This window comes from Phyllobates terribilis, unplaced genomic scaffold (genome assembly GCF_046119375.1).
Source record: "Phyllobates terribilis strain yellow unplaced genomic scaffold, ASM4611937v1 Scaffold_2__4_contigs__length_985480577, whole genome shotgun sequence".
Lineage (NCBI taxonomy): Eukaryota > Metazoa > Chordata > Amphibia > Anura > Dendrobatidae > Phyllobates > Phyllobates terribilis.
In genome coordinates, this window is record NW_027362762.1 from 503,729,492 (window position 1) to 503,744,478 (window position 14,987).

Below are 14,987 nucleotides of genomic sequence, written 5' to 3' on the forward strand. Positions count from 1 at the left end.
GTCCTCTTTTGTTGTGATCGGGGTCCTTCTCAGGACTAGATTACTTAGGTGTAGGGATCCTCAGGAGGTAGGGGTTACGCTGGTGGCCTGGACCTCTGTACCTTTAACAGTACCTCCAGGTTGAGGGATTAGTCAGGGCCCCAGCTTAGGGTCAGCTTAGGCCCCCTACCTCCAGTATACAGAGACAGCGTGACACACACTACTAGAAGGCCAAATATTTTTTCAGAGCTAGATGCAGAAAAAAATTATATTCAGTTTGCAACCTGATGGAGGTCAGTATAGATGGATTAATAGAACAAGACCCACACACAGCTAGAAGCCCAATATTTTTTCAGAGGTAGATGCAGAAAAAAATATATTCAGTTTGCAACCTGATGGAGGTCAGTATAGATGGACTAATACAACAAGTCCCACACACAGCTAGAAGCCCAATATTTTTTCAGAGGTAGATGCAGAAAAAAATATATTCAGTTTGCAACCTGATGGAGGTCAGTATAGGTGGACTAATAGAACAAGTCCCACACACTGCTAGAAGGCCAAATATTTTTTCAGAGCTAGATGCAGAAAAAAATTATATTCAGTTTGCAACCTGATGGAGGTCAGTATAGATGGACTAATACAACAAGTCCCACACACAGCTAGAAGCCCAATATTTTTTCAGAGCTAGATGCAGAAAAAAATTATATTCAGTTTGCAACCTGATGGAGGTCAGTATAGATGGATTAATAGAACAAGACCCACACACAGCTAGCAGCCCAATATTTTTTCAGAGGTAGATGCAGAAAAAAATATATTCAGTTTGCAACCTGATGGAGGTCAGTATAGATGGATTAATAGAACAAGACCCACACACAGCTAGAAGCCCAATATTTTTTCAGAGGTAGATGCAGAAAAAAATATATTCAGTTTGCAACCTGATGGAGGTCAGTATAGATGGACTAATACAACAAGTCCCACACACAGCTAGAAGCCCAATATTTTTTCAGAGGTAGATGCAGAAAAAAATATATTCAGTTTGCAACCTGATGGAGGTCAGTATAGATGGACTAATACAACAAGTCCCACACACAGCTAGAAGCCCAATATTTTTTCAGAGGTAGATGCAGAAAAAAATATATTCAGTTTGCAACCTGATGGAGGTCAGTATAGATGGACTAATACAACAAGTCCCACACACAGCTAGAAGCCCAATATTTTTTCAGAGGTAGATGCAGAAAAAAATATATTCAGTTTGCAACCTGATGGAGGTCAGTATAGATGGACTAATACAACAAGTCCCACACACAGCTAGAAGCCCAAATATTTTTTCAGAGGTACTGTAGATGCAGATAAAAATTATTTTTAATTTGCAACCTGATGGAGGTCAGTATAGATGGACTAATAGAGAAAGTCCGACACACTACTAGAAGGCCAAATAATTTTTCAGAGCTAGATGCAGAAAAAAATGATATTCAGTTTGCAACCTGATGGAGGTCAGTATAGATGGATTAATAGAACAAGACCCACACACAGCTAGAAGCCCAATATTTTTTCAGAGGTAGATGCAGAAAAAAATATATTCAGTTTGCAACCTGATGGAGGTCAGTATAGATGGACTAATACAACAAGTCCCACACACAGCTAGAAGCCCAATATTTTTTCAGAGGTAGATGCAGAAAAAAATATATTCAGTTTGCAACCTGATGGAGGTCAGTATAGGTGGACTAATAGAACAAGTCCCACACACTGCTAGAAGGCCAAATATTTTTTCAGAGCTAGATGCAGAAAAAAATTATATTCAGTTTGCAACCTGATGGAGGTCAGTATAGATGGATTAATAGAACAAGACCCACACACAGCTAGAAGCCCAATATTTTTTCAGAGGTAGATGCAGAAAAAAATTATATTCAGTTTGCAACCTGATGGAGGTCAGTATAGATGGATTAATAGAACAAGACCCACACACAGCTAGAAGCCCAATATTTTTTCAGAGCTAGATGCAGAAAAAAATTAGATTCAGTTTGCAACCTGATGGAGGTCAGTATAGATGGACTAATAGAATGATGCTATGCCCAAAAGATTTTACTTCACTAGGTGCAGTAAAAAAATTGGTATTCTATACACAGGTGGTATATCTTGCAACACAGATAGGCTACTCCACTGACTAACACACTCTGCAATAGGCCAAAAAGGATTAGCTTTGCTAGATTCAGCCAAATGCTGTGAAAAAAACTTGCACAGCACTGGCACAGACCTGCCTGGCAAAAACTGATAGGAACTGATGTAACCTAGTCCTGAAAAGGACTCCAATTACAATTAGTCTTTACTCCCACAACCTATCTATTTAAGAGCACAGACCTGCCTGATAAAAGTCATAGGAAATGCTGTAACCTAGTCCTTAAAAGGACTGCAATCACAACTATTCCCTACTCCCAAGCTATCTGTATATTTGTGCGAAAATTGGCTTGAAATTAACAAGGTATAGCGCACACAGCAACAGCGGTGCCGTCTAACACGCAGCTGCAGCAGTGAGAAAATGGTGGCGACGGGGAAAATGGTTTGGTCTTATAGGGCAAGGACATGTGACATACACTGCCAATGACACATGCCCTTGCTTGTGTGAAAAAAAGCACTTCGCTCCGTGTGTGCGCTGCTGATAGGCTGACAGATTGCACCTCCCCACTGTAAATGCGGGAAAGAGAAAAAAAAATGGAGATCTTCATTGTTCCTGCAGAGATCCATCCCCTGCCCCTCCCCCCACCCCGCTGTACACTCAAATTGCGTATTAACATTAATTTTCATCATTACTGAGAAAAAATCCAGTTATGATTTTGGTGCACGAACAGTTATCGAACATAACCTCGAACAGCCGAATTTTTCTCAAATTGTTCGTGTTCGCCGAACGGCTCGAACACCGCCCAAAACAGCTCGAATTTGAGATTGGCGAACAGTTCGAGTAGAACAACGCTCATCTCTACTCCCAACCTATCTATTTAAGAGCACAGACCTGCCTGATAAAAGTCGTATGAAATGATGTAACGTAGTCCCTAAAAGGACTGCAATCACAACTATTCCCTACTCCCAAGCTATCTGTAGATTTGTGCGAAAATTGGCTTGAAATTAACAAGGTATAGCGCACACAGCAACAACGGTGCTGTCTAACACGCAGCTGCAGCAGTGAGAAAATGGTGGCGACGGGGAAAATGGCTGGGTCTTATAGGGCAAGTACATGTGACATACACTGCCAATGACACATGCCCTTGCGTGTGTGAAAAAAAGCACTTCGCTCCGTGTGTGCGCTGGTGATAGGCTGACAGATTGCACCTCCCCACTGTAAATGCGGGAAAGAGGAAAAAAAATGGAGATCTTCATTATTCCTGCAGAGATCCATCCCCTGCCCCTCCCCCCGCCCCACTGTACTCTCAAACTGTGTATTAACATTAATTTTCATCATTACTGAGAAAAAATCCAGTTATGATTTTGGTGCACGAACAGTTATCGAACATAACCTCGAGCAGCCGAATTTTTCTCAAATCGTTCGTGTTCGCCGAACGGCTCGAACACCGCACAAAACAGCTCGAATTTGAGATTGGCGAACAGTTCGAGTCGAACAACGCTCATCTCTACTCTTAAGCTCCTTGCGTTGGTCCAGGGTTCGGCCTCTGCCAGTCACTATGCCGTCCAGTTCAGAACCTTGGCGGCTGAACTGGATTGGTCTGAGCGGTCGCTTATCCCGGTGTTCTGGAAGGGTCTGGCTGGGCATATTAAAGATGCTTTATCTACCAGAGAGCTTCCAACCTCCCTGGAGGAGTTAATATCTCTCGCTGACCATATAGACTTGCGTCATGCAGAACACAGGTTAGAGCTAGAGGTTGGCAGTCCCCAGTACCTGTTGGCACCAGGTGTCTTTAGACCCAAATCCAAGACCTCCGACCCGGAGCCTGAGGCTATGGATGTATCCCGGACTGAGTCTAGTCCCTCTCTTTCCCTTCCCGCACTTCTCTTGGACCCCCACGTAAATAAGGGTTCCAAGCAGCCGGTAAAACGAGTAGATCTTACCACCGTTGGTGGAGGTACATTGAAACCTGGGTCCTCTTCCTCCAGGTTATCATATAAGGTGATCTTGTCCTTCGGTAAATCTGCAGTTACTGCCAAGGCGTGGGTGGACTCTGGTGTAGAGATGAGCGTTGTTCTACTCGAACTGTTCGCCAATCTCAAATTCGAGCTGTTTTGGGCGGTGTTCGAGCCGGTCGGCGAACACGAACAATTTGAGAAAAATTCGGCTGTTCGAGGTTATGTTCGATAACTGTTCGTGCACCAAAATCATAACTGGATTTTTTCTCAGTAATGATGAAAATTAATGTTAATACGCAGTTTGAGTGTACAGCGGGGCGGGGGGAGGGGCAGGGGATGGATCTCTGCAGGAACAATGAAGATCTCCATTTTTTTTTCTCTTTCCCGCATTTGCAGTGGGGAGGTGCAATCTGTCAGCCTATCAGCAGCGCACACACGGAGCGAAGTGCTTTTTTTCACACAAGCAAGGGCATGTGTGATTGGCAGTGTATGTCACATGTCCTTGCCCTATAAGACCAAGCCATTTTCCCCGTCGCCACCATTTTCTCACTGCTGCAGCTGCGTGTTAGACGGCACCGCTGTTGCTGTGTGTGCTATACCTTGTTAATTTCAAGCCAATTTTCGCACAAATATACAGATAGCTTGGGAGTAGGGAATAGTTGTGATTGCAGTCCTTTTAAGGACTAGGTTACAGCATTTCCTACGACTTTTATCAGGGAGGTCTGTGCTCTTAAATAGATAGGTTGTGGGAGTAAAGACTAATTGTAATTGGAGTCCTTTTCAGGACTAGGTTACATGAGTTCCTATCAGTTTTTGCCAGGCAGGTCTGTGCCAGTGCTGTGCAAGTTTTTTTTACAGCATTTGGCTGAATCTAGCAAAGCTAATCCTTTTTGGCCTATTGCAGAGTGTGTTAGTCAGTGGAGTAGCCTATCTGTGTTGCAAGATATAACACCTGTGTATAGAATACCAATTTTTTTACTGCACCTAGTGAAGTAAAATCTTTTGGGCATAGCATCATTCTATTAGTCCATCTATACTGACCTCCATCAGGTTGCAAACTGAATATAATTTTTTTCTGCATCTAGCTCTGAAAAAATATTTGGGCTTCTAGCGGTGTGTGGGACTTGGTCTATTAGTCCATCTATACTGACCTCCATCAGGTTGCAAATTAAAAATAATTTTTTTCTGCATCTAGCTCTGAAAAAATATTTGGGCTTCTAGCGGTGTGTGGGACTTGGTCTATTAGTCCATCTATACTGACCTCCATCAGGTTGCAAATTAAAAATAATTTTTTTCTGCATCTAGCTCTGAAAAAATATTTGGGCTTCTAGCAGTGTGTGGGACTTGGTCTATTAGTCCATCTATACTGACCTACATCAGGTTGCAAATTAAAAATAATTTTTTTCTGCATCTAGCTCTGAAAAAATATTTGGGCTTCTAGCGGTGTGTGGGACTTGGTCTATTAGTCCATCTATACTGACCTCCATCAGGTTGCAAATTAAAAATAATTTTTTTCTGCATCTAGCTCTGAAAAAATATTTGGGCTTCTAGCAGTGTGTGGGACTTGGTCTATTAGTCCATCTATACTGACCTCCATCAGGTTGCAAATTAAAAATAATTTTTTTCTGCATCTAGCTCTGAAAAAATATTTGGGCTTCTAGCAGTGTGTGGGACTTGGTCTATTAGTCCATCTATACTGACCTCCATCAGGTTGCAAATTAAAAATAATTTTTTTCTGCATCTAGCTCTGAAAAAATATTTGGGCTTCTAGCGGTGTGTGGGACTTGGTCTATTAGTCCATCTATACTGACCTCCATCAGGTTGCAAATTAAAAATAATTTTTTTCTGCATCTAGCTCTGAAAAAATATTTGGGCTTCTAGCAGTGTGTGGGACTTGGTCTATTAGTCCATCTATACTGACCTCCATCAGGTTGCAAATTAAAAATAATTTTTTTCTTCATTTAGCTCTGAAAAAATATTTGGGCTTCTAGCAGCGTGTGGGACTTGTTCTATTAGTCCATCTATACTGACCTCCATCAGGTTGCAAATTAAAAATAATTTTTTTCTGCATCTAGCTCTGAAAAAATATTTGGGCTTCTAGCAGTGTGTGGGACTTGGTCTATTAGTCCATCTATACTGACCTCCATCAGGTTGCAAATTAAAAATAATGTTTTTCTGCATCTAGCTCTGAAAAAATATTTGGGTTTCTAGCAGTGTGTGGGACTTGGTCTATTAGTCCATCTATACTGACCTCCATCAGGTTGCAAATTGAATAAAAAAAATTTCTGCATCTAGCTCTGAAAAAATATTTGGGCTTCTAGCGGTGTGTGGGACTTGGTCTATTAGTCCATCTATACTGACCTCCATCAGGTTGCAAATTAAAAATAATTTTTTTCTTCATTTAGCTCTGAAAAAATATTTGGGCTTCTAGCAGTGTGTGGGACTTGTTCTATTAGTCCTTCTATACTGACCTCCAGCAGGTTGCAAATTGAATATAATTTTTTTCTGCATCTAGCTCTGAAAAAATATTTGGGCTTCTAGCGGTGTGTGGGACTTGGTCTATTAGTCCATCTATACTGACCTCCATCAGGTTGCAAATTAAAAATAATTTTTTTCTGCATCTAGCTCTGAAAAAATATTTGCGCTTCTAGCGGTGTGTGGGACTTGGTCTATTAGTCCATCTATACTGACCTCCATCAGGTTGCAAATTAAAAATATTTTTTTTCTGCATCTAACCCAGCCAATAGTTTTGGCCTAATATCACAGTTTGGCCACTCAGCTCTGCTCGGTTACCATCCATTGTTTTTTTGTGCAAACAACTCCAGAGTTGTGAATTAGTTAACCACCAAAATGAGTGGAAAAAGGCCTGCTGCTGGTGGAAAGGGGAATAGGCGTGTTGGGAAGGGGAAAAAAGGTTGTGTCCGTGGGGTAGGTGCAGAAGAAAGACCATCTTCCAGCCAAACTAAAATGTCTACTTCTTTTAGCGGACAATGTGATAAGATCCCTTTCTTACGGCCACGCCAATCGCTACAAATTCCAGATGAGGCACAAAAACAGCAGGTGCTTCAACGGATATCAAGTGCTCCTTTAAGTGGGCTCTCCTCCACATCAACTTCAACATCACAAATACTCCAGTCCTCAAAGGTGTCACCCAAATCGCACTTGCTTCCTCACAGCTCCCAAATCTCCAGCTGCCCGTCTGAGTATGAGGTAGAACAGATGGTTGAGTCTGCAGAGCTGTTTACTCATACTATAGCCTGGGAATCAGAGGTCGACTCCAGCGCTTCTGTGAATCCAGACGAGGAAATGATCTGCACTGATGCCCAGAATCTTTATGAGTCGGATCCAGGACCAGACGCAGAAGGTTCTGACCATAATGTAGACCCTCATTCCCAAACTGTAACTCCTGTTGGTGGAGACAATGAGGAAGACGATGATAAGACTCAAATACCTGATTGGAGCGACAACTTTAGTTTTTTGTCAGGGCAGGAACAGGTTGGCTCTGAGGACGACGGGTGTGATAACGCACAGGGTGATGATGATGAGGTCGGAGATCCCACTTACTGTCAACCCACAGTCAGCCAAGAGATGAGGTCAGCAGAGGAGGTGGAGGAAGATGCTAGTGACGACGAGGTCAGGTTGCGCCTTCCTGGACAGAGACGTAGTACTGGAAGCACGTCAACAACTGCATCCTCAAACACAACTCTGCCTCTCACCACAAGTCGTGGTGGCTCTTCAGGTCGCATGGGTGCTAAGCCTTGCATAGCCTGGGCATTTTTTCAGATCGATAAAGATGACCCAACTCGTGTTATCTGTAACATTTGTCAGCAAAAGCTAAGTAGAGGCCAAAAAATACATAGTTTGAGTACTTCATGCATGAACCGGCACATGGACATGAAGCATAAGTTGCAGTGGGAAGCTCAGTGTGCTACAATGCGGTCTAGCCGGCCGGGCCAACCACCGTCTGCCATATCTTGTGCATCCGCAGCCTCTTCATCCTCTGTGACTGGGGAGACAGCAGTCACACCTGTTTTGGGGCGCAGACCTGCCACCTCTTTACCCGCAACAGCCAGCGTGATTGGCAGGTCATCATTTTCTTTGGAGGTGGTAACACCAGCTGGTCTTGAGCGCTGTCCGACATCGATAGCACCACCTTTGGATCAAGGCAACCTAACATGTCCGCCTGCATCTTCCTCACAGACCGGCAGTTTGCCGGGGACACCCTTATCAACCCCGTCTAAGCACAATAGCCAGCCCTCGGTCCCTCAGATGTGGACAAGTAAAAGACCATTTCCTCCTAGCCATGAGAAAGCTAAGAGGTTGAATTTCACCATCTGCAAGCTCTTGGCTACAGAAATGCTGCCTTTCCGCCTGGTGGACACAGAGGATTTTCGAGACCTTATGTCCGTTGCAGTGCCCCAGTACCAGATGCCCAGTCGGCACTACTTCTCAAAGAAAGGTGTGCCTGCGCTCCACCAGCATGTCGCACACAACATCACCGCTTCTTTGAGAAACTCTGTGTGTGACAGGGTGCATTTCACCACAGACACTTGGACGAGTAGGCATGGACAGGGGCGTTACATGTCGCTGACTGGGCACTGGGTAACTATGGTGACAGCAGGACAAGGGGCTGCTGTCCAAGTCTTGCCGTCCCCACGAGTCGTGCGTCAATCCTCTTTATGTCATTTTTCCACCACTGCTTCTGCCTCCTCAACCTCCTCTCGGTCTTCCACCTGCACCCAAAGCCTGTCTGGTCATGCCACAAGCTTTCTAACTGCGCAGAAGGGATCCTGCACACCTCCTTACTATGCTGGCAGTAGGGCTCAACGTCATCAGGCGGTTTTTACATTGAAATGTCTGGGAAATGTGAGTCACACAGCTGAGGAGTTGTGGTCAGCTCTGGAGAACCAATTTCATGAATGGTTGTCTCCACTGGACCTGAAACCAGGGAAGGCCGTGTGCGACAATGCTGCAAACCTGGGTGCGGCCCTTCGCCGGGGCAATGTCACACACGTGCCTTGTATGGCTCACGTGTTGAACCTGGTTGTCCAGCAATTTTTAGCCCACTATCCCAGACTAGATGGCCTTCTGCAGAGGGCACGGTCGCTGTGTGCTCACTTCCGCCGTTCGCATCCCGCAGCTCAGCGACTTACATCTCTACAGAAGTCGTTGGGCCTGCCACTTCACCGGCTAAAATGCGATGTGCCTACCCGGTGGAATTCAACTCTGCACATGTTGCAGCGACTGTGGCAGCACCGACAAGCCCTGGTGCAATACGTTCTGACGTATAGCCTGGGCCAACGAGATTCAGAGGTGGGGCAAATCACGCTGGAGGAGTGGTCTCAGATCAGGGACCTATGCACCCTTCTGCACAGTTTTGAAATGGCGACGAAGATGTTTAGTGCTGACGATGCCATTATCAGCATGACTATTCCGGTGATTTACATGCTGGAGCACATGTTAAACAGAATTCGGAGTCAGGTGGTGGCACAAGAGGAGGTGGAGGAAGTAGAGGAGGAGGAGTTGTATGCGGAAGGGCTAACATCTGCAAGGTCCAGACGGTCGGCAGCACCAAGGCGGCAGGCATGTGAGGGTGGGGGAGATGGTTTTACCAGGGCGCATGGTAGCAGCCAAACTAGTGAGGAAGGTGCAGGAGCCCAGGAAGAAGTGGAGGACGAACTGATGGAAGACTCATCAGATGAGGGAGACCTTGATCACATTTCTGTTGTGCGAGGTTGGGGGGAGAGGACAGAGGAAGGAAGCATGATTGTTACCTCGCCACCAACACAACAGGGACTTGGTGCTCCTGGATGCGCAACACACATGAATGCCTTCTTGCTGCACTACCTGCAACATGACCCTCGAATTGTGAGAATTAGAAATAATCCTGACTACTGGGTTGCCACACTGTTAGATCCCCAGTACAAAAGTAAATTTGCAGAAATTATTCCTGCCATAGAAAGGGATGCACGCATGCAGGAGTATCAGCAGAGACTGTTGCAGAATCTTACATGTGCTTTTCCACAAAATACCAGTGGTGCACGTAGTGAATCTCACAGTTCCAACTTGCCAACCGTGGGACCGTCAAGTGTTCAGCACTCAAACCGTGACAGAACCACAGTATCTGCTGGTAACATCAATTTTGCGGAATCATTTCACCACTTTTTTAGCCCATCCTTTGCAAGGCCACAGGAGACAAGAAGTCTGACACATAGTCAACGCCTAGAGACGATGGTACAGGAGTATCTCCAAGTAAACATTGAAGCCACGACTGTGTCACGGGACCCTTGCTCTTTTTGGGCTTCCAATCTGGATAAATGGCCGGAGCTAGCCACTTACGCCTTGGAGATCTTGTCATGCCCCGCAGCCAGCGTTCTGTCTGAACGTGTGTTCAGCGCTGCTGGTGGTGTGCTGACAGATAAGCGCACGCGGCTCTCCACTGATAATGTAGACAGACTCACGTTCATAAAGATGAACAAATCATGGATCCGAAACGACTTTTCTACCCCTGTGTCATCCTGGGGAGAGTAAAAGCTTGATGATTGGTTAAAATCACCCTACCAACCGTTTTAAGCTTTCAAATTACTAATCATGTTTATCTGTATCTTGACTGGAAAATAATTTGGGCTTTGTAGCAGTGTGCAGCACTGATCCTATTAGGCCATCTATACTAAAGCTTCACCAGATTTAAAATTAAAAATAATTTTTAGCTGCATCTAGCCCGGAAAATAATTTTGGGGCTCCGAGATGCTCAAGGCACATAAGTGCCTTCTTGCTGCACTACCTGCAGCATGACCCTCATATTGTCAGAATTCGAAGTAATCATGACTACTGGGTTGCCACACTCTTAGATCCCCCAAACTTTTCGATCAACCTTTTCATTTTAATAAAGACCAAAAAAATGGTCATTTTTGAAATTATAAGCATTAGCAGGTTGTTAGAAACTGAAATCAAACAGTTTTCAACTCAAAACTTTATTCTAGGTGATGTTACATTTTCACATAGGACCCCTTGTTCGAAAGGAGCTTCTGAACTCTCTCGTCCATTGAATTTGTCAGGTTTTGGATGGTTTCTGCTTCAATTGTTTTGCATGAGGACAGAATACCCTCCCAGAGCTGTTGCTTAGATGTGAACTGCCTCCCGCCATCATAGACACTCCTTTTAATGATGCTCCAAAGGTTCTGAATGGGGTAGAGGTCAGGGGAGCATGGGGGTCACACCATAAGTTTGTCCCCTTTTATGCCCATATCAGCCAGAGATGCAGATGTTTTATGTGCAGCATGAGATGGTGCATTATCATGCAGAAAAATGATCTTGCTGTGAAATACACGGTTCTTCTTCTTGAACCATGGCAGGAAGTGCTGTTTGAGAAAATCCACATACATTATGGAGTTCATCTTTAGCGCCTTCAGGGATCCTAAAGGGGCCGACAATCTCTCTCCCCATGATTCCAGCCCAAAACATTACTCCACCTCCTCCTTGTTGGCGCTGTAGCCGTGTTTGCGTGGGGTGTCCATCAACCAGCCATCCTCCACTCCATCCATCTGGACCATCGAGCGCTGCACGGCACTCATCCGTGAACAAAACAGTTTTGAAATCAGTCTTCATGTAATGTTTGGCCCACTGGAGCCGTTTCTGCTTGTGTGAAGTGGATAGAGGAGGTCGACAGGATGGCGCATGCACAGCTGCAAACCTCTGAAGGACCCTGCATCTTGTTGTTCGGGGGACGTTGGAGGCACAAGCAGCTTCAAAAACTTGTCTGCTGCTATGACAAGGCTTTTTTGCCGCTGCTCTTTCAACCTGACGTAATTGCCTGTAGGAAAGAGTCCTCAATTTGCCCTTATCAGCACGCACACGTGTGTACTGTGAATCAGCTACATACTTCTTGATTGCCAGGACACTTCATCCTGATCATCGCACAATGTTGATTGTAGTCATGCCTTGACCTAAACACTCCACAATTTGTTGCTTCTCAGCAGCCGACACATCCTTTTTCTTTCCCATTTTGGCAGAAAATGTAGGCTGCTTAATAATGTGAGAGAGCCTTCTTAAGTAGTCTTGCCTTTCATTGGACACACCTGCCAAACTAATTAGCACAGGTGTCTGCAATTGCTTACAGTGATATAAAGAGCCCTGACACACATCACCATCAATGAGTTTAACTGACAAACAAACAAATTCTTCCCTTATCACTCCTAAACACTTTTTGTATAATAATTTGGAACGCAGTGTACATGTGCTTTTCCACAAAACACCAGTGGTTCACGTAGTGAATCTTACAGTTCTAACTTGCCAACCGTGGTCTGTATGGAGTTGTTCAATAAAGGGCCCAAAATTAAGATAACATAGATGGGAGAGGTCTCTATGAATAGGAATTCCTAAGTATTTGATACCCTGTGAGGGCCAGGCAAAGGGAAAGTTGGACTGGATGGAATCCTATATGGATTTGGGGAGGGAGACATCGAGGGCCTCAGACTTCGCTGCATTGATTTTAAAATTTTACCATGTAACAAAGTGATCTATTTCAGCCATAACAGCATGGATGGATATATGTGATTGAGTGATATATACTAGGACATCATCAGCAAATAGAGAGCACTTGTACTCGGTGCCTCCCACCTCAATCCACCTAATATTGGGGTTATGGCGAATTGATGAGAGCAGGTGCTCCGTCACTAGGATGTATAAGAGAGGGGACAGAGGACATCACTGCCTTGTCCCATTGGTGATTGTGAAAGGTGATGAAAATGTTCTGACGCACCCCCTGGGCCTTGGGACACCCGGAGCCGGACCCTTTTTGGTGGATGCTGGTGGTTGTAGTCTCCGTGGCGGCGACCCAGTTCCGTGGCTCAGGGCGGTCAAACCAGTGGCGGAACTATTTATGTGGTTTTCATGTTTAAATGTCCGACTACGCCACCCGTGGATTGCGGTCAGAGTGAACCGCCGCTACAGGGCAGACCACTGAGGCTGGTGTTGTGGGTGCAGCAGAGCGTAGCATAACTCCCCACGGGAGGAGTATAGCCTCAGGGCAGTGTATGCGGAGGATGGGGGTGATGGTGCAGGGCAGCAGCAGTAACGACACGGAGTCAGTGATGCAGTTCAGGGCCTTTACTCACAGTTCTTATTATCCAGACCACGTCTGCAGGTAACGGCTGCCCACGTCGTACTGTGCTCACCAGGTGAGGGGCTCAGACAACTCCCAGATAACTTTGGAGCACTTCACAGGACCCCCTTTGTGTGTCCTTTGTCTGGCCTTTTTTACCAACACTTCTGTCCGGCTGCCTCGGGCCTCCTCTTGGTAAACTTGGCGCCAGTTTCCCTGACCCTATGTGGTGCCTTCCTAGCGGGTGTAGCGAGGGGCTGCGCCACATAAAATGTCAGAGCCTCCGGTTTCTAGCTGAGGGTCGTTTCCTGCCTCCACTAGTTCGGGGACCGGTCTCCCCCTTTGGCCTGACCCCTCCACGCAGGTGGATTCGGGCGTGCGGTGGCGACTCGCCCGTCCGCACCCCTGGGATCCCTTCATTCCTCGTTCCTGGAGCCTTCTCCGCTCCTCTTCCTTCCTTCTCCCTCTTCCAGGCCTGGGCCTCTGTTACTAGGCCCGCCTCCGGAGCAGAGCTCATGCAGAGCCCCTGCTCCCTGCCACGTCTGCTCAGACTTCTCTGCACTGAACTAAGATGGTGCCCACCTTTTATACTCCCTTCTCAATGCACCCAGGAACTGCTTCCTCCCTGCTCCTGCACTACAGGGTTCCCCTTCCTCAGTGTTCCCTCCCCCCACTCCAGCCAGGGACAGGGACTGTCGTGCCCATCTCAGGGGCATATTGGTCACCCTGCCCCACGGCAATGTGGTGTAATGCATGCAGGTGTCGGGTCCTGATCCACACTCCATCCTTACCTGAGAGTGAGATATCACACCTCTGGGTGAGGTGCAATACGTCTTTAGCAACCGAGCCCTCAGGGTGCTACAGTTCCATTTATCTTCAGCCTAGGTGACGTATTGCGATACAGGGCCGTGATTTTGGCTATAAAAGGGTCCCCTAGACCCCTACCCCAAGCTTTTTAAGAGAATCATATATGGCGTGCCAGGAGACTCTATGGAATGCTTTCTCAGCATCCAACGAGAGTATCTAATTACAAATTTTTAACTGCATCTAGCCCAGGAAATACTTTGTGCCTAGTAGCAGTGTCTGCTAGTAAGCGGATTATCCCGGCTGTTAAGCAAGCTGCACCACCTGTAGTTTAGACACTTAATTTTTTCAAAGGAAATGCTTCGGGACCATGGGATACTTAGTGAAGAGCATCAGGAGGCACCCCAAGGCATAGGGGCTGGGACTGGCAGTAGGATGCCTTGCGGTGGACAGCCGAGCTCGATCCTTATAAAAGCTTTTTAACTGCAGCAGCTTTAGTGGACGCTACTGGAGCTGGAATTACCGCGGCTGCTGGCATGAGACTTGCCCTCCAATAGATCCTTGTAAATGGATTTAAAGTGTATTCATTCAAATTAGAGAGACAATTTAAATTAAAAAGCTTAGAGCTGCCTCCACCACAGGGGGGCTCGCTCGACCCACCAGCGGACAGGCACCAGTATTGGGAGAGGGGGGCTGGCCGTCAGGGTTCACCGCGGCTCAGGCACAACCCGGCGACACGGAGGTGGCACGGGCAGGAGCGGACTGGCCGTGTCGGCTTCTCACTTTTTGGATTTTAGAAGGGCATGACATGCCTATATCTGTGTCTCCCCCTCCTTTTACTCCTCCACCTCTTTTATTTTCGCATGACTATATGTACTTGTCACTTTTCCATGTGTTAGTTATGTCTTCTGAGCAGTTTGTCAGCTTTTGGACACCTTTGAAGGTGTTTTCTATGTGTTTCTATGTGTTTTTGTTTGCCTGCCATTGGTTTTAACGGTGTTCGAAGGTGTTCGACGAACAGTTCGAC